Source organism: Melitaea cinxia, chromosome 9 (assembly GCF_905220565.1).
Source record: "Melitaea cinxia chromosome 9, ilMelCinx1.1, whole genome shotgun sequence".
Classification (NCBI taxonomy): domain Eukaryota; kingdom Metazoa; phylum Arthropoda; class Insecta; order Lepidoptera; family Nymphalidae; genus Melitaea; species Melitaea cinxia.
Window position 1 is genome coordinate 5,857,508 of NC_059402.1, and position 22,086 is coordinate 5,879,593.

Consider the following 22,086-nt stretch of genomic DNA (forward strand, 5'->3'; position numbering starts at 1 on the left):
CGGATTATTATTAAATTCTAATAATATTGGTCTATGCTTTAAAATACATTTTTATATTATCAAACATTTTTATATTATTTATTTATTATTTATAAACATTTAACATACATTTTTAGGTAAATTTCGTAATTTCACTCACTATGTAGCAAAAAGTATAAATCTAGCACATTCATATGAGATTGGACGTTAAATAAGTAAAAACTAGTCGTCTACTGAAGTTGCGCGTGTATGGTAAAATGCTAACCGGACTTCTGTTTTAATAACTTATGCATAACATTGACCTGTTAGAGGATCCATGTCCTCCCTTTTATTTAACCTGCACTTAGTATTCGAGGCACGCCTTGGTGATGATTGAGTAAATCATTACGAATGCTCTGCTCGTTTGGACTTGACACTGTGGTTTTTATGAAATTATTATCACTTTCAATAGTGTCTCTTCTTTCTTGGTACTTATGAATGGTAGTCTAAATTTAATATTTACTTACTTGTATAGTAACAAAACAAACGAAAAAATATATAAAATTGTAACGGGAAAAATTACACTGCCTTTTTATTATTTTTTTACACAATTAGGTCGGCATACAAGCGTACGGCTCACCTGATGGTAAGCGATTACCGTAGCTTATAGTAGACTGCAACACCAGAAGCATCCGCGTTGCCGACCCTATCTCTGGTCACCTTACTCACCAACAGGAACATAGCACTGCTTAAAAGTTGGGATATTCCATTATTTGCTAATATTTAAAAAAAAAAACCAATATTTTTCTGGACATATAAGAGGGAAAATGATATCCAAGACGTGAAAAGCAAATCTTAAAAGAGTCGAAGGTGCATAGCATCAACGCTGTAATTAGAAAATGATTCATTATCGCCTAGTTTTCCATAGTCTTTACGCAACGCCAGCGATGCGTCTACGTCAGTGTTTATGTAGTCTTTACGAAACAAAAAGAATTGTTTTTATATTTACTTAGGTGTATTTTTTTTTTTGTAATGTAACTAAATTTTGTGAAGGACTTACAAAATAATTATCTATATTTTCAGTTTCTTTGACACCGTTCTTTACTCACTGTATCTGCAATAAAAAAATGTTTTATTTTTCTTAAAACAAACATACAAAGAAACAGTGAGATATACATACTGTTATTTAAAGCTACAAGTTAAACGAGTAAACATTTATATACATATATCGAGTAACGACATATTTTTTACGAAGTCACATTTTAAATTATTGTAATTAATCATTTTTAAGCTCAGTTTACAAGCATTGCCAGTTTTGAAATAATAAGTGTGATAATCGAGCCGTATAAATTATAAAATATTAAAAAAAAAACAACATCAGCTTAACCTATCTTCGTGTTAATGTCTCATTGGAGTTTTTCGTGGAAACGTTGGCCAGCGCATACGCAGAATCAATTTGTTCATAAACCTCAATAGCGATATGATGTCACCTGTGCATGAGTAACGATCAATTTATTTTATTTAGTACATGTTTTGTTTTTCATTTTATATTACACATTTACTTGTAACATTTTTTTATAGATAACTTTAAAAATTCATCTCCCCTGTTATCGATTATGTCTAATCAAGAAACGTACTTTAATAATATTATATATTTATTATATATTATACTTATATATTTTTTATTTTCTTGATGAAATAACAAATACAAGTTTAATATGATGATTAGATTTTTCGTACTAGGTAAATTGCTTTTACAAAATTTTTGTTATAATACTTTGAATATGGTAACAATATTATAAATTATTCTTTTTTTTTTTATTAAAATAAACTATTTTTACATATTGAAATACATTAGAATTTTCGTCTTTAGGCTACTGTGGAACGGACGCTTTTTTGCAAACCCAGTCGTAAAAAAAAATTACTATCAGTATCAACTGAAATTATTTTGAATATCAATAAATTATCAAAAAAAGAATACTGTAACGTTTTAAATATGTAGCAATACATAAAATATTTTATAATAGGTAATATATATTATTTTATTTCACGTACGCACGAATTCTTCAGCACGTCTAAAAATTGTAGATAAGAAAAAAACATTTTGTCCACAGTAAAAAGCTATCACACAAAACGCCTCTGTTTTTAAAAGATTAATAATATCTTTCTTTCTAGATAAGCAAAGTTTAATGATGTGGACATAAATACGTCATATAAGTTGTTGTTTATATTATTCTAGCTGACCTGGCGAACTTCGTGCCACATTTTTTTTCTTTAGAATATAATTTTTTTTATTATGTTGTTAAATTTAAACCTTGTATTGACAATAACGACGACAAAAAAAAAATCCAAATTGGCGCATACGTCCGAAAATTACGCGTATACAGACATTTCGACGATTTATTTTTATTTATATTTTTTAATACTACTAGCGCTTGACTGCGATCTCACCTAATGGTAAGTGGAGATACAGCATAAGGTGGTGCGCGCGCTTGCCTAGAAGATGCCTATTTACTCTTGATTTAAAGATACCCAAGTTATAGTTAGTTGGAAAAACAGAAGCCGGAAGGGCATTCCAAATTTTTTATATAGATTCAGGTTGTATATATATTCGATTTAGGTATGATTCTGATAACAATAAAGTATACAACTTCATGGTAATATATTGTGTACACTTTCAAAAAGTTCAATAATACAATTATTTTTTGGCAATTCAATTTGGATGTCATGCTTATTACCAACAAGTATCAAAAGTGTTTAATTTAAATTACGTTTGAATTACAAATTCGGAATGTTCCAGCAAAAGGTATTAAAAAAAAATCCAATGGAATAAGTGTACAATTAGCCAATAAAGTATAAATACTAAGCTGTATTTTTTAAAATGATTTCAATAGTACCATTTTACTATTTCAGTTAACTATGGCTAAACTTTTTCTCAATGACAATTAAAAGCTGTTGGCAAAAAAGACATAACTACATTGATACACCACACAACAATTATTATGGGGAAACTATTATAAGTATTATTTATTATTAACTAGAAGTACACTGCGCGCGTTGCTACGCTTTTTTTTGGTCGTACCAGCTCAGCAACCTTTGTGGGCTCATGCACAACACTTTGCCGCAGATCATGACTATTTAGGATTCTATAAAGGACATATAGATAAACAATCATTTTTACATATACAGATGGTGTACCTATTTAACACTAAACAATAAAATTAAAAAAATAATATATTTATTGAATTATATGTCTTGGTAGGTGTAACTCAAACTGACTTATGATATATTTGAAGTAATGTATGTATACACCATATCTCTAAAAAGTAAACACTGTGAAGTTATTGATTAGCCACTACTCTAGTTACCTATTACTGTGAGACAGCCGTAATAATAGAATACGAATTAAACGCTGGCGTTTTTTTATCTGTTCAATGTTAGAATTTATTTATAGTATTAAAATTAAGACCTAATAATTATTATAGTTATTCTAATTTTTTTTCATTAACAGCAGTATGTGCGTGATGTTTTTTATCAGTTATCATATTATCTAGAGTCATAAATCGTGATGCAATTTTTTTTACATAGCAACATTAAAACGAATTTATAAAGAACGCTTTTAAAGGTTTTCGCCCACTTCTTGCCATCTAAAAAATATTTTACTTTAAAGTTTAAAGTATATCCAGCAATAATGAACGTGAGTTCTGGAGGTACAATCACAATACTCATTAAAATTGATAGCATAAAATAAAGATAAAGAAAGAAAGCGGTAATTACGAGTACGTTTAATGCACACACAGTTTTAATCTCACTTTAATATTTAATTGTTTGCATAAGTATAATTGTTTGAAATTTATCTTAAAATTTCACTATACATTATAAAATTTATGACATTAAAATTTGACCAACTTTCAACTATTAGGTACTACTACTACTTTTTCTTTTCCAATTTGATTTCGTTACCTTTCTGTTAACTTGTTCAATTAGTCTATGAACTGTAGGCTCACTATGTACCTGATATTATTGTTCAAAATTTTATTTATCTAGGTTTATTGGCAGACATCGTCTGTTACTCAATTTTATTACGCATTTGTAATTATATCAACAGGGTAGTGCACAAAAAGAAGAATCCTTAATATTTTTAAATAAGGAAGGACACCAGCAAGATAGTCTGATGTCATCAACAATACAGTGGGAGTAACTTGCACCGTGCAACACATGCTGCTTACGATCGCCTTCAATGGAGACGTATCATTCGTGGTCGCGATCCTCATCATAGCTTGAACGAGGAAGAAGAAGAAGAAGAATTGCAAATACAAGCAACACAATACAAGCGCTACTAAAATAAAAAGTTTAATATTTTATTTTATTTGTGTATTACTTTTTAAAAGTCGTGCAAAACTTTCGAAAATATTTCTGTTCTTTAATAGTTTGTTGAGTATGAGTTATTTTTTTTAAGTTAGAAAAATATTCTGTTTATAGAGATGTAACTTAACTGAGGTAGGGGACAGCAGAATTTTTTCTGTACAAAATATAGAGCCGCCCGACTGGGGGAGTACCTTACACCTTACCCTGTACTTTACAGAAGACCACAGCTAAATAATAGTGTTTTCAAGCAGTATTATATTCTTGTTGGTGAGTAAGGTGATCAGAGCTCCTGGGGGAGGGGGGGTTGAGAATAGAGTCGGCAATTACGATGCTTCTGGTGTTGTAGGCGTTTATAAGTTACCGTAATCGCTTACCGTCAGGTGAGCCGTACTCTTGTTTGCCGACCTAGTTATACTTATATATATAAAAAAAAAGATGTACATAATATTGGCCCGTATCAAAAGTTTGCTTATTAACATTAATTGATTTTTTTTTATTACGATTAAATTTATTGTTTTTTTTTAAAATAATATGGGTTCATAATATAACTATGTAAAAATCCACAACATAGTCCAAATCGTCAAAGGAGTTTGCAGAATATAATTTCTGACATCTATTTATAAATCTATTTTCATAAAATACACTACCTGCTAAGAGCTTGAGTCAGATAAATGAAGTCGTTATAAATCTTACGTATGCCTATTCTTATTTTTGTTTTTGTGGATTATTTGACATAAAATATTATAAGTTAAAATATTCCACATATGTATAAACCGACGTATTAATGGAAACACCAGGTTATATCTTCAGTAAATTTATTTTTATTAATATAATTATTAAGTCATATGTACATGCAAGAAGCGATAAAAATAATAAACTTATCTACGTGAAAACGGTTGTAATTACTTCATCATCATCATCATCATCATCATTCCAGCCTATTGCAGTCCACTGCTGGACATAGGCCTCCACAAGTTCGCGCCAAAAATGCGTGATCTCATGTGGTTTGCCCATAGTCACCACGCTGGGCAGGCGGGTTGGTGACCGCAGGGCTGGCTTTGTCGCACCTAAGACGCTGCTGCCCGTAATTACTTTACGTCTACGTAAGTTATACTTAAAAGTATAATCATATTTACTTAGTTTTTCACTTAGTGCCAAACTTCTCGATGTTTCTGAATGACTTATTTGAGTAAGTTTAGCATCAAAAGCATTCGTTGTTAACGCCATTTTTTTTTGTTAAGGTTTTACTTACTACTTACCTATATTTTGTAGATAATAAGATTTTTTTTAACAAATAATATTTAATGCTAATTATTATGTACCTACTCTTTATTATCCATGCCTAAAGTACAAAAATAATTGTTTTTTTTTTAATTTATATATAATTATATGTTTTTATTTGTCTTATGCCAGCTCATAAAAAAAGTTATATAGTGTTACATTGCTAAATACTACATATAGCTACTTAGGTATACTTAGAGATCTAAATATGATAAAATTAATATCGCTATAATCATGATTATCGTTGGAATCTATAATTTGATACCGGATTATAACTAGTGAGACAGACAGTAATAACGGCTTATGAAAACCGGTAAAAATAATATTCTTACAATAAATATAAATGCGAGACATGCAATAAATATAAATTAAATGTAAATAATGAAATATGGAGAAAATTCATTCTTATTGGGGTAAAATTATGTGTTTTTGTAATTCAAAAACAGGTTAATTTCGCATAACAAGGAAACTACTAATTAATAATTCATTATCAATATTGGAGCGATCTAACCGCACTGTATATTAATGAAAACTTTATTTTGTACTAGCTGTGTTCGCGACTTCGTTCGCGAATTTGGAATTCAACAAAAAAGTTATTGTCCAGTTCACAGAGTTATATAAAATAAATAAATTTCTAAAATAAAAGTAGTCTAAATTATTCCCAACCACATCAGATATGTGCCCGTAAAAGTCCCGTCAAAATCGGTCCATTCGTTGAAATTAGCCACAACAAACAGACAGACAGACAGACAAAACCTGTAAAAAATGTTATTTTGGTATATGTACCGTATATACGTCCATATGCATTTAGTAAAAGCGGTTATTTTAATACTACAAACAGATACTCTAATTTTATTTATTTGTATAGGTAAAGGTAGATTTGGATCTATCACAGTCACTTGTTTACTGCGAAGCTGTTCTTTTTACGACACAATAAATACTAGAATTTTCAAATATATTTGAATATATTATAATAGCTAGGCCCCGCGGTTTCATCCGCGTCGATTTGAGAAAAAAATAGCTTTCTTTCTTCTTAAAGCATATCTAACCTTCCTTTTTATATAGTTTAAAATTTTTAGTTGTGGATGCCAGTAGAGCAAACAATTATCTATAAAATGATATATAATTTATGTAGAGTAATAGTGAGGTTTTTTCTAAAAAGGAAGGCAAATGTCTTACATTAGCGTGTTAATATATATGATGTATTTGCTACTGTTAAACTATAATCCTCAGTATGTATTAAAACTATTAAAACATTTGGCTGCATCTTGTCGTTTTTAATGCATTTTTCCCAAAGTTAATGGAATGGAAATATTGAGTGGTTTCACCCGTTTTAACTTTTTTAATGCTAAATTTAAATGATTTAAAAATAATAAAAAATATAATATAAAAAATAATAAAATAAAGCAAAATAAAAAAATTAATAAATAAAATAATAAATAGCTAAAATACAGCAAATTTTTGCCGTCCCTATTTACTAACTTCATGCATTATATATCTTTAAATGTTTCGGCTATTATACAAATTACAAACAGATACACAGAGATATATCGCGAAAATTGATAAAATCATCAGATCGTAGAGACGACAGTTATCGTCGCATTACAGAGACCAGCTGAGGAACTGGTTGCGGCTGCATTCCTAAGGGAACGCCAACTCGCCATCGTAATGGAGGCTAATTATAAATAATATATCGTAATCCATCACTGTAAGCAACAGTATTTGTTTATTGTTTTAACCAATTTGACAAGATATATTTTTATGTGACAATATATTTATTAGTGTAGCTTGAATATTGCATAAAACAAAAACTCTCTTTGGTATGATCTTATTGCTGGTACAATACTGGGACTATTCGAAAATTCGTAGTATTGTATAATAAACCTTGATCTTATATATAAGTATGTTAAATAATATTACCTATAAACATAATTTTTGCCATAATAATTACAAAGGTAGGTATTATAGCGAAATATTTTCGAAAAAGTTGCTCGTCGGTCGGAATAATATAGTTAATATTATAACCTGTACGATTTATGTCATATTACTAATTGCAACAGGTGTCTGTCCGTCATAATTTAAAGTATGTATGAGACGTTAGTCGGCTCTTACCCCGATACACGCAAGTCGTTTATTATTATTGCAGCTGGTGACATTTTCTAATGTCATTGCACATAATACTACAGGTTAAATGAAAAACAAATGTAGTTAGATGAAATAAATAAATCTTCAATGAATTTAGATTCAGTTACATATAAATGCTTAGTATTTTAGCATAGTAATCATTGATTGACGCCGCGTTGGCGCAACGGTCACAGCACTGTTTTGCGGCTGTTGCGCTGGCGCACATCCCCGCATATGACAAACACTTGTATTGGCCATACAGATGTTTGCTGTGGTCTGGATGTTTGTGCTGTCCTTGTGGGTCTCCTCACCCTGCCTCGGAGTGTACGTTATGCCGTCGGTCATGGTTGTTATCATGTATATATGGCCGCAAATCCGCATTGGAGCAGCAAGGTAAGTTAAGTTCTGATCCTTCTCCTGCATGAGGAAAGAGCCCTAAGTCCAGCAGTGGGGTATTACAGGCTGAAGTGTAATCATTGATTATGGTTAATCTTGACTCATTTTCAATTTAAATTAAATATAGAAACACGGATTAGATTAGATAGGAGAAGAAAATATTATGACAGTGGAAATCTACAACGTACTCTTCCAATGTTGTAAGCTTTTCATTAAAATATATGTAATTATTTTTAATAACAATATGCATTTTAACGGTACATTGAGTTCAACGTCCTGATTAAGGAATTCTCGCCTTCGTATAATTGATAAGATTGTATGTCAATATCGTCTTTATCTGATTTCCTGTAAGGCTTATCAAATAGGTATATCATAATATGCATCAACAATTCAACACTAATTACAGTAATAGTAATCTTAACACGAATTTCATAGGCTGAATCTACATATATGTATTTGATTGCAATGAAATTTGCAACATATTTGTAATGTTACAAATATAAACAGAAATACATTATTTTATTTTTATTTTTTAAACAAGTTTTATTCATCTTAGGTATGCATAAATAATTTTGCAATTATAAATTAAATAAGAATTTTACTATACCAAGGTTCATAATATAGTATCCACGGTAGAAGGTGTATTCCGGTACATTTGTTAAAACTACTGTCGAATGTTAAAAAACGTGCACGTGCCCATATTAATCTTTGAAAAAATTTGTAAACAATTTAAATATTAAGACATAATAATAAAGATTCTCTAAAAAATTATAATCTACTAGCGACCCGCCCCGGCTTCGTACGGTTGCAAAAACTATCAATATTCCTCTACTATATTATGCAGGTATTATACATATAAACCTTCCTCTGGAATCACTCTTATTTACTGAAGAAAACCGCATCAAAATCCGTTGCGTAGTTTTAAAGATCTAAGCATACAGACAGCAGGAAGCGACTTTGTTTTATACTATGTAATGATAATTAATCAAATTACAAATATAAATAATTGATTAATCACGTAGTTTTTTCATCTGCATAATTAGCTTTATTGATAAACGCGTGGAAAAAGTTTTGATATGTTGCCAACTTTTTCCGGAAAATGTAATCGTGTTAGAGATGTGCACAGTTTAACACATTCCGATCTAAATATACTCGTGACGGTGTCAGCGGTGACGCCGTGCAACTGACGCGGCGCCCACGTCAGCGCGGCACCCACAGTATCACGCGCTCTGATGCTGTTGCCGCGTCGCGTGCTTAGATTAGCTCAAATCATTGTTGTTTTGAAATGTTTGTACATCAACGTTTCGTTAATAAAGGCATTATAATTTTTATTTAGACTATTTGATTTTAAAAGCCAATTATATTGAATCTTGAAACGAAAAACGAGGAAAATATTTGTTAAATATTTCTAGAAACAAATAAGTACCTAGCTGATAGCATTCGCAAAACGATTGTTTATATATATATTCTTTATTGCACTTAAAAGACACATACAAAAATATTAATACTATGGCAGTTGGCAAGGGCGAACTTATCTCTAAAAGAGATCTCTACCAGCTTACTTATGGAAGTGCATGATGGTGTTATCGCGGGGTACAGAAGTGCGAGAGAAAAAAACCAAAATACAAGAGTTTCATATAATAAAGTTTTCGATTTTGCACCGTTGATATGTAAGCGAAAACATATGTATGTTTATAAACACCTAAATTTGCGTTTGTCATTTTGCTATAGAAACACCCAGACCTGAGCTATGAGATCAGGATTTTTATCCTAGGCTCTACTAGTGATTCGACGATATATTAGTGATTCAAATAGGATCAGGTAGAAAATTATCGAAAATTTCCTAAAGAGTAAAGTCGGATTTTAAGAGGATTTAATATTTGAATTTTGTACCTCTTATGATTTATTAAGTTCCTTTGGTAAATGTGCTTTTGTGTGCAACTTATGATGATGAATTTTTGTAACATATTTTAAGCCTTCAAACTTTGTAAGTTAAACAGACTTTTGCCCAGGTGTAATAATGTTAAGATCCCTTGCGTGTAGGCTTGTGTTGCGTGTAGGGTGTTGCGTATAGCTTTCAGAAAGCAAAGATACGAAGGTAAACACCAGAGAGGTGTAGGCAACTCTCTCGTACCTTTATTCAAAAAGAAACGCAATTGGAGTGGTAAAAAATTAACAGGTGGGAGTGGTCAGTAAGTACCAGGTGGTTCCAAAAATTTCATTTTAACATGCCGTTAAAGTCAAACCTAAAAGACAAATCAATGTATCGTGTATTGAATGCTGATAAAATATATAAATTAACAATAATAGTAAAACGTTATGGGGTTTATAGTGCTCACTCTATAGTAGAGTTGTGATTCTTAAAATATACAAGGAAAACTAAGTATTTACCAGCTCTTAGCAATGAATTATATGTATTTTTAAATTTTTAAGTTTGGAAGAAAAAAAAATAATATATATATATATATATATACTAGCTGACACCGCAAACATTGTTTTGCCATATATGTTATTAACCTCCTTAAACCGCCCCCCCCCCATAACTTAGGGGTATGAAAAATAAGAAAGTGCATTGTTTTCAATAATTAAAATTTTTAATTTATAAAAAGACGATTCGAAGGTGCTTTTAAACCATATTTTAACTAAGCTATTTTCGATTGATTTGATTGAATCAATGAAGTGTTTACATAATTGATGACACATGACACGATAGAAAAGATTTAGTATAGGTGTGTTGATTATACCGTAGGTGTTATTAGACTTTACAATTATGAGTCATCACTCACACTTCAGCCTAATAAAGTCCACTGCTGGACACAGGTCTTCACAAATTCACCTCAAAAATGGCGTGAACTCGTGTGTTTTGCCCATAGTCACCACACTGGATAGGCGGGTTGGTGACTGCAGGGCTGGCTTTGTCGCACTGAAGACGCTGTTGCTCGTGTTCGGCCTTTCAAAGCCAGCAGTTGGATGTTTATCCCGCCTTCAGTCGGCTTTTTAAGTTCCAAGGTGGTAGAGGAACTGTGTAGTTTTCCTTAGTCGCGTATTACGACACTCACGAGTACAGAGGGGTTGCTATATTCTTACTGCCGTAACCCGGCCGTAACACGTAACACGGCAAAATTATAAGTAAAAGGTGCGAAATACTTGACAAAATCGAAGTCGATTATGACAAAATAAATCTAAACTAATTTTTATGTTTAAACGCACAAATTCACCACATTATTATTTTTAATCTATAAACTAGTATCAACAATGTTAGGTTATTCCCATATTAAAACTCGAAATTGTACTTAAATGACAACATAATACTTACGTAAATATTATAATTTATTATGGAAAGAAACAATAAACGACGAACTTTGAATAATTTATAAGTTATTCGGTACGATAAATAATGTATAGTCGTTGTCACGGCGCGCTTGAGGCTTGTGAGAGCAGGTTATAAGAAAACAAACAGCCTTCACTATTTTTATCTGATAACCTATTCTTCTCAACGAAAGAAAGTAAGCAGATAACGTCCTTATATAGCATGTACATTTGAGTGGAATCAACAAGAAAATCAAGTAAACTAAGTTAAACTGAGATAATATGAACTTATTATGATTTAAATGTATCAATACAGACATTAAGCAAAAAATAACGTATTTAAATCATAAAAATAGCTAATATAGCACGCGTATTATAGTATTTTGCTGCTTTATTTTATATTATACTGTAAAATACATTAAAACTATTCATCATTATTAACACAATTTACTTTTTTTAAACGATTTTGTTTCATATGAAAAAATAAAACAAAATTACATAAGTAAAATATTTAAGTGATAGTTTGAAAGGAATATTCATTTGATTATTTTTATTACATACACGTAGCTTTATATCTTAAATATGTATACCTACATTGAATTAGTAAACTATTTATAAATTTTATAAGAAATAACATTTCCTTTAATATATACCTAACAATTAATAAAGTTTTGACATAATTTATGTTAAGCGATTAATGTCTTGGTCTCTATCAGAATATTTAAGCAAATAATTTTACTAGTAGACATGAATATCTGTATGTTTAAATTATGATGTATAGATTATTGTTATCTGTAATACCGATTAAAATATCGTGATGATATACATTTATATTATGCTTAAGTTATAGGTAAATTGCATGATTGATGTTGTATGTTGTTGCTGGGCAAACGTCTCTGTAGAGAGATAGGTAGAGTCTTAAGGAGAAAGGAACACTTCATTTCACGATAACATGAAATATACATACGTATTACTTATGTTTAAATTATACAATATTATATTTACAAGAAAACCAAATGCTTCTAAGTTATCCACAGAATTTTAACGTAAATGTACATAATTATTATTACACGAAATGTAATTAATCTAAGCAAATCTTTTGAAGACGACAATACATTAAAGTTAGCTATAATAATGCAATGAACTTGTGAATGAAATGCAAATTAATATTTTTGTTGCCACGGCTCTCGGGCGAGCAGAAAACCGGCTCAGTGACTCATTCATTCGGAGCTCGGACACAGCCTCCAACCTCCCACTCTCGACTCTACCCTTTATAGATATCGCGATGATCTTCTTGGTTAGAACACTATTTTAGTTATGTACATAAACTTTGATGAATAGTTTAACCAACATTTCGTATTCTTGGATTAATAATTTATAAATTGAATAGTTTTTAATTTGTTAATTATTTTAGAGATAAAGTAATAGTTACGTGATAAAAGGCTATAAACTAGCTACTATTTCGTGAGCTATTGATTGATATTATGATTATTTTTTCGTTTAGTAGGTATTCTTATGATACAAGTAATATTAAAGTACATTCAAGGACATATTTTAACATCATACTAAACAATATTTACCCTTTCTCAAAAACTCTATACCGTCATCATAAATTAAGTCGAGGAGCGCTTTTCTGTTTAACAATTAATTAAACTATATACACACGTAAGTGGAGAAAAGGTCTCGTAAAATATATATGTATAAATATATCATAGGTACATTGTTTCTGGAATATGTAACGATGACTAATCGTCGCTAGCTTTAGTCCGACATGTCTCGACTTGAAATCAAGGCGAGCGCCCTCGGACCTCGTGATAACCTCTGCCCGTTTATAAGGCGCCTTACGTCGTTTATGCACACATGCGCTAAAAACGGATTCATTTCAAGGGTCATAAATATTAGGTATGTGTTACGTATGTTGGTTTGATTTAATTTATCATTTATATTTTAATATATTTATGATATATTCTTTGTGTCAATTATTCATTTATATTAGTAATATTGAGATGATTTCTTAACGATATTATGAGGTGTCACGACGAATATCTGAGATTTGTTTAAAGGACGATTTTTTGCTTATAATATTTGTATAGTCAATGGTGAATTAAATACTATCTTACTATATATACTTATACATATTCTGAATACATTTGTAACTTTTTTAACTTTTTTATCGCTACATAATTAACTTTTTACTTAAAATCAAATTTTGTAAGCTTTTATATAGGTAATTAACAGGTACAAAAATAAGGTTTTAAAAGTAAATAGGTAGTAAAGTCTGAAAAAGAACACAATAATTAATTTTAGTATTTGGAGCATGTTATAAAATATTTCAAGTATTGAACATAATATTATGAGCAAGTTAGATCTTTAATAAGTCATTGAAAGTTTAGTTTTAACAAGTTTTATTATAATATTTCAGACTGCATCTCAACATTGTATTTGTCCAGCATTAGAACTATTAAAGTATAACTATACTTTACGAGTTTTTTTTATTTAAATAATCTATTAAAATAAAGTTTAAATTAAATCTATTATTTACACATAATTATTTCAGATATGAGATCTTTTTTTTTCTTGAATGATTTAAAGACCAATTAATAGCAAAAGTATTGTTTTATTTTATTAGGTTTTTTTTTGTGAATCTAGATAACTCTATCAATGTGTAGTGTATAACAATCTTTGTTAATTCAAATATTTATTACTTATGTTAAAAAAAACTCATATAACGAGATAGCGCGAATACGAAATCAGCTACTAACTTGAAGTATTGAGGACGAAGAAAAAAACGTGTTGAGGCCGTGTAATGACCTCCGGCTAAACGCAAGCAAGTGCCTGGCAAAACAGGAATGGACATGTCTCTGAATCAGTCATTAGCTACGTATAGGACATATATATAGAAACATACGTTCGATATATACCTAAGTTGCTTTAAATTAATAAAGTAGTTCAAGGCAATGATGTTTTAAAAATTTGGCAAATAATAAGGTAATATTAATATATTGTAGGTACTTTAATAAATTGTCAGAATAATTGAAAAAAAAAATCTTACATTTGCACTAAAGATTTTGAAAAAAAATGTGAAAATACTCGTAATTTAAGTTGGAATTAGCATTGTTCTTATCAGTGACATTGCCACAAAGTTCAGCGATCGAGCGGATGCCGACGGCGGCGGTGCGGCGGCGCGGGCGGCTGCGACGCGCAATCGCGACTGACGTCACATGCATGATACGTGTTATATCCTATACCTACATTACTCAATACATGGACAGCGCATCATACTGTCTCAGACACATCGCTAAAATTACGCTCTACCTAGAGAAATTACATTGATAGCTTTTTTGATATTCTCACAATAAGCAATTCTTCGTTTTATGTATAGTTAAAATATTTTGATATGTTAATAAGGTAAAGTTTCTAATTAATTATACGAAGCTCAAATAGCAGATAACATCGAAACTTAATTATTATAATTAAAATAAATGTAATACTTAATTATTGTAGAGATATTAACAATTTTTTTAAAAGAACGAGGGAGTAATGTGTAAGTATAAAACGGAAGACATGCTTACGTCAGAGGAAACGCTTCTTTTGACTGACCGAAGACTAGAGTGAGACGGAAAAAAGAGAAGCGGAAATACTCGTCCGTCTGTCAATGTGGCGACAATGCTGTGCTATTTGTGTTAAACAAGCGATTTATTTCAGTCGGTCGTGGCGTGAATGTCCGCAGCGGAATTTCGGCCGTGAGGAATCTGATTCCGTTAGCTTGTTGCGGGCGCTGGTACAGCGCAGCCGGCAGCCCAGGAGCGGTAGGCCGCGGTGTAGCGACAGGCTAGATACTTGTTGCCGGGCAGACGTCGCTCCGCCGTCGCAGTTGGCTCGTCCGACACGGCGACACGCCGATACGGCCCTCTCCACAGCCATTATTTGCACAAAAGGAAAATTCGAGATGCTGCTGACTCACCACCTCGTCCACAAACGCCGATGTCACATTTCGCATAGTAACACAATAATTATTTTGTAAGCCGAGTTGTTTTCGTATAATGTTACTATTTCTTCGCAAAATATGACAATGCACTTTTTGTATCCTCTTACCTTCAAAGGTCAACCACCAGGAATAGCGATGGCACTTGACCGGCGTTTCGGCCAGCGCTCACTCACTGGATTGTACTCTGTAATATCCAATGCACAACACACTAACGATAGCGAATAGAATATCACGAGCGCGCGGCGCGATGTTTCAAGCGCGTGCGTCGACCAAACTGTCGCGCGCTCACGAAACTGACTGCGCCAGCGCTCCATTTGGGTCACTGTCATATTGTGGAGGGGCTGACATACGTTCGTTTCTGAAATATTGGCGTCTCGCGAATATGTTTCACCGACGCGGGCGTTTTCCCTATCTGACGTTCACCAATGTGCTTGCGCCGTTCGATCTAGCCTGCGATTTTTGGCGGTCGATGCCACTTGACTTAAAGCCTCGCGTTATATTGTCTCAATTTTTCATTCTTTGTTGCGCGTCTTGCATTTTTTTTATGAACTTAAAGTACTCGGACAAACTAAAATTTAACGAAATTAGTTGTATGGTAATGGCTAGAGTGTATGCAAATAATTATTTCAAATGCTCATTTAACATTCTATAATAATACGTATTTTAAAATGTATCTTAGATCTGGTTGAGCTTTAGCGTCCATGACAGATTACTAGAGTATTGGGGTAAATTTTTACGATGCGCCTGCACACCTTCAAGTGAAGTGAGCTAGCCAATGAAGTACAACTTCTTACGTGTGCACATAAGTAGGTACATACACACTTTTTTCTAATGTCTTTGTTGTTTTTTTTTAATACTTTGCCGTGTTATATGACCATAGTTAAATTATACTCGAACGATAATTTTGCAATATTATATAAATTGAAAAACATTTTGTAACACAAACAAATATAGTTAGGTGGCACTAAGATAATTTGTGTACAAAAAATGTGTACGACGTACGAACTTAAATGACTTACATTATATTGACAAGATTATATTAGTTTTGCTTTTAATTGCTGATTCACAGCCTACTTTGGAAGCAAAGGAGGCTGTGAATTTACCCTTATGTTTGGTATTGTTATAGTTCACCATTTAAACTACTTTTTGGCGAAAATACTATTTTTTCTAATGTTAGCGTTCAGCAAGGAGACCCACTAGGTCCGACTCTTTTTAGTCTAGGTATCCACGAATGCATTCAAATTTGAAATCAAAATTGAACATATGGTATCTAGATGATGGAACTATAGGAGGTAAAGTAGACGATGTCGTTGAAGATCAAACTCAAAAACCTTTTGATAAAATTATTTTCAAATTAAATTTTTCGAAATGTGAATTTTTTTTCACAGATCTTGTAAAAAAAGTGATGTTTCCAAAAAATTTGGCAACGAAATTATTTAATAAAATTACTCCTAATTTAAAAATACACTGTCTCCTAGGGGCACCACTTTTTGATGAAGGCATACATCCAGTTTTGAATAATAAAATTAAAATATTAGTTGAAAACACTGACAAATTGGATACTCTAAATTCTCATATTGCCTACACTATATTAAAATATTGTCTATTTGTCCCAAAATTAATGTATATTTTGCGCGCAAGACCAATTTGGAAATTTCTTGGACTGACCGAAAAACTTGATGCCACTTTAAAAAATTCATAAGAAAAAATTTTAAATTTATCTTTTGATGAAAATTCGTGGATTCTAACTACTTTACCAATCAGAGATGGTGGCACCAGCGTGAGAAAATTTTCTAGTGTCGCTCTTCCTGCGTTTCTTACTTCTATGCATGTTCTGATATTTTAAAATCTAATTCAGTCCAAATTACAGATGCTACAGATGCAATAGAAAACTGGAAGTTGAGGTGTTCTAATAGAAAACTTGTTACAAAAAAAAAAACAACTCTAAGTGACAAAAACCGTGCCAGTCTTCTAGCAAATAAAGAGTCAGATCACTGGTTACACGCAATGCCGTCAAAAAAACCTTGGGACACCTTTAGACAATGAAAGTTTTAGAATTGCTGTCGGTCTCCGGTTGAGAGCTCCACCGTGCTTTGAACACAGGTGTCCGTGCCGAAAAGCGGTTGACTCTTTCGGACTAAACGGCCTTTTCTGCAACAAGTGTTCAGGTAGGTTTTCCCACCCCGGTTCCATTAATGATACCATAAAAAGAGCTCTTGCTACCATCGACGACCTGCTCTTATCAAGCCTTCTGGAATTAGTTGCGATAATGGCAAGAGAGCTGGAAAACCGGGATGTTTGGCGCGAACTTGGGGAGGCCTATGTCCAGCAGTGGACTGCAATAGGCTGAACTGACTGATGGTAAGAGACCTGATGGATAGACGTTGGTTCGCTGGCAAAGGGGACGGGTGATTTTGCGGGACGAACTGCGTTAACACACTTGCTCCGTCTTATGTCAGGGAAAAAGCCTTAAAAGTGGGAGCCGCAGCGGAGAAAGCTGAAACGACGAAACAACACAAACATTCGTCGCTAATTCTAAATTACATCTTTACAGTGTTCATAACTTATCTCAGTGTGTATCGCGCATAAACAATGAACTGTTAGACATTGGTAAATGGAGTAAAGCCTTATGGCCTAAATATAAATCCAAACAAAACGAAAGTTATTATTATACGAAGCTCCAGACTGCTCAGCCGCATTGATAAATCTGAACTATCTCCTGTTATATTTAATGGATCACCATCCCATATAGCGAAAGCGTGAGGAATTTAGGTGTTATCTTTGACTAACATCTCTCTTTTGAACATAACAGAATTAATTCCTGGAGTGGAATCCACGTGTTGGCGCGTGTCCACTGGATCAACGATCTACATATGATTACAGGTACAAGCTGGATGAGGATCGTGGAAGTTTCCGGAACCGGGATGTTCGGCAGGAACTTGCGGAGGCTTATGTCGAGCAGCGCAAGCAATATTCAGTTCATTGTACACTTTTAGGGCTAATTTTCCAGAATCCAGAGTCTGGATCATTAAAAAGTCTAGTAATAGTGGATCGTTAATAGTCTAGTCTTCATTAAAACTAAATTTATATATAGCACTTCAAATGGCTCTCTCTCTCACTCTCTCGACGGCCGTCGGTCTTCCATTGCCAATTCAATTTGCTAATTCTGTGGGCTATTTCGATATAGTGACAGAGATTAATCTGAACACGCTGTGTGTGTGTAGATGTTAACGATTGTATTAAAGATTTTACTAATTACTACTTCCAAGAACGTAGAATTGCTATTGCACTTCGACTTCATCTTGCCTTCTCTCTTGTTGGAAAATTGTTGTGATTTTTCCATCCACTTTCATGTGCCACCAGGGGTCATGGCCCCCTCAGGCCCATCCACGCTCCTCCACTGCTATAATGTCTTTACGTTAGCTGGTTGCGTTGAAATATGCTTATATTATTGGTTAGCTGGTTGATCAAAACCTAAATCTGTTCATTCATAATCTCGGCGCCGCATTGTCTACTCAACGAGGTCGAGAGAGTTCTCGTCGAAGTCCAATCAAAGTGTGGTATGCATTCTAGTGATACATTTTAGAATAATGACCTTCGAATGTGTGAGGTCACTCAATGTGTGAGGAGTGAACGGTTAGAAAAGTGTATTTTTGTTACAAGTTATATTACTTACTTATAATATTTATTTTAATGTTCAGTGTGTGTATAAATAATCGTATTATAATTTATTAATAAATTAATAAATATGTAAATGTGTTGCTCTATATTTGAGTTTTTAAATAAGAGTAATTTTAAATGATTATTATAAAAATAGTTGTAATAAACAAGTATAGCATATATAAAAATTTGAATATATAATACATATTATTATTTATTTTAGGTATTTAGTAGTACGTTACCAGAGTAGCTCGTATAATATGACGAATAAAGGGCTACGCATTTTTTTCACATGAAACGTGCACCTACAGAATCCCTCATTTGAAGGAACTTAGTTAGGAGTTGAACATCCTGGTTATAATAGTAGAGTCAAACCTAAGAATATAAGACAACGTTACTCAAATTATGTAAGTAAGTATTATACTACTAAATAAAAAAGACCTGATATTTTAACAACTTCTGAATAAAAGAACCATCCACAAGCGTGATATGTCGTTGGCAAGGGCTCTGCTCAAGATGCTGGGATCAGGCGTGGCTCATGATATAGTAATAAGAAAGCAGATATATAAATATATAAATTCTTATATCCTTTTGGTTTATCAAATAGTTACAAATAGCAGTTATTTTGCATGCTGATATATTTATTTAAATTTTAGTTAAGCTAAGTTTGATTATTAATATTATCTCAACTTTACACTTTATATAAATTTGATTGATGACCTTTTTAAATGAATTTTATTATTAACAAGTAGTATCTTTACTGTTAATTTTTATGCGAAGTAATTTTAATTATACTTGCTACACGGCATTAATATATTGTGGAATGTTGTGTACCCCGTGATGGGATACATATTAGATAATAATGTAATAGTGAATTATATATAATGTTCCATATGTATTTTGTGGATGTACCTATAAAATAAAATAAAAAAATAGATAAATAAATAGTTATGTAGTGAAATTTAAGTAAATAACAGAAATAGATAACTTATACATAGATAAACAAATAATAACTATATAAAAAATAATATATATATATATATATAAAAAAAAATCCTTACTAACAGTAACATAGGTTAAGTGTACATTGTAAGAGGAAATAAGTGTACATATATGATAACTAGGCAAATAAGTGTAAATATAGACATAGATAAGAAAAATAATAATGTTAGAAATTAGAAAGCAATTATGTGTATACTTCTGCATAAACAGTATTTAGTAAGGCAAAAAAAAAAAAAAAAAAAACCGTCGGCGTCGGACCACGTCCTAGTTTTACTAGGCAGTCACAGGACTGTCGATCTGTAGTATAATAAGTAGAAAAATCGCCTATAGTATTATAATGCATGCATGATAAACAAAGGCACGGGCATTTTGAGCCCGTGGATCAAAATTTATAAATAATAAAAAAAAAAAAAAAAACAACTTCTGAATATCAGTCTGACAGAAGAATATTAAAACAAAAACAATAATAAGACCTTCTTTACGTTAATATAATAGTATAGTCGGGCTTCATGTCATAGGAAAACGTGACTGGAGTATGATTAGTTTGAAACTACATTTTTATCTGTGGTGTAAACGCTTTCACTGTCTAAAATAAAATCTACCTGGTAAAATCAATTGTTATATTTTACTACCTCGTACTACTTGATGAATATTTGACTTTTTTACATTAATCATTATGAATAAATAATAAATAAATATCTTATAACATACAAACACGGTCGTCTGTTCCTATGGTTAGCATCCTAATGTATATATCATCCTAATGTATATGTCATAGATAACAACTGAATGTTATAGCTAATTTTTCTTAAAATAAATATAAAAAGAAAAAATATAAAATGTGGTTACGGCATTAAAGAATATAGCCACCCCCTCGCTTCCTGTGAGTGTCGTAAGAGGCGACTAAGGGATAACACAGTTCCACTACCACCTTGGAACTTAAAAAAGCCGACCGATGCCGGAATAACCATCCAACTGAGGGCTGATCTGGGCTTTGAAATACACTGGCCGAAGACGGAAGAAGCAGCGTCTTCGGTGCGACAAAGCTAGCCCTGCGGTCACCAACCCGCCTGCCCAGCGTGGTGACTATGGGCAAAACACATGAGTTCACGCCATTTTTGGTTCGAACTTGTGGAGGCCTATGCCCAGTAGTGGACTGCGATAGGCTGATATGATGATAGATATATAGATTAAGCCAGGAATCGAACCCGCTATCCGCGGAGCATAAAGCAGGGACAGGGATTAGTTGAATATGAGTCACTAATAAATAAATGTATATTACAACGGCCACACCAACACTCAAAAATAATGATCTACCTTTGACACTTCTAAATGTATTATTATGTAATCTTTTACCCGTACATATAGGTATATATGTCCCGCTCAGTTTCACTCTCGTTTAGATTTGTATCTTCTATTATGCTACTAAAGTTGTAGCGTGATTTCTTATGACAATGGTTAATTCGAAATAACCTAACACTTTTATATTAAAAAATACAATTATTATAGTATTTAATAGGAGTATTAATTATAGACAAAAAAAGAAAACAAATTTCATTCTTTCTTCTTCGTAGCAGGTATAGCAGCGTTCTTATGTAATAGTTAAAGATTATGGACGCCTTCAACAATGGACAAAGTAATTCATCTATTATTTAATGATTTTAGTCCATGATCCACAGTCCATTTTTACTTTTTTTACCACTTACAATTCAAGCAAATTTTTCAAGAGTAGCTTTATTTTGAAGAGACGCTAACTTTTTCCCTGATAACGATTCTCGATCGTGGCAGCTAAAAGGGGTACCACTTAGGTTTTGTGTTAAGTTATTACTTAAAAATATTGCAAGCAAAAATAAAAATTAACTTTTCTTTCATTTTTCACCTAAGTATAGGTAAGTAAGTGAGTGAGTGAGTGAGTGAGTAAGTGAATAAGTAAGTATTTATTACTGAAATATTTTTATTAAGGTGGACTTGATTTGTTTTAAGTAGCTTGTTATTATAAA

The 22,086-nt window shown here is 32.1% G+C and overlaps 1 long non-coding RNA gene across 1 annotated transcript in view; it reads right to left on the reverse strand.

Moving 5' to 3' along the window:
- The window catches only part of LOC123656712, a 28,967-nt gene extending 13,208 nt beyond the window's left edge, over positions 1-15,759 (reverse strand). The window contains exon 1 of the long non-coding RNA XR_006743582.1: positions 15,532-15,759. This is a non-coding gene — a long non-coding RNA (uncharacterized LOC123656712). The remainder of the gene's footprint in view (positions 1-15,531) is intronic.
- Between the last annotated feature and the right edge of the window lie 6,327 nt (positions 15,760-22,086).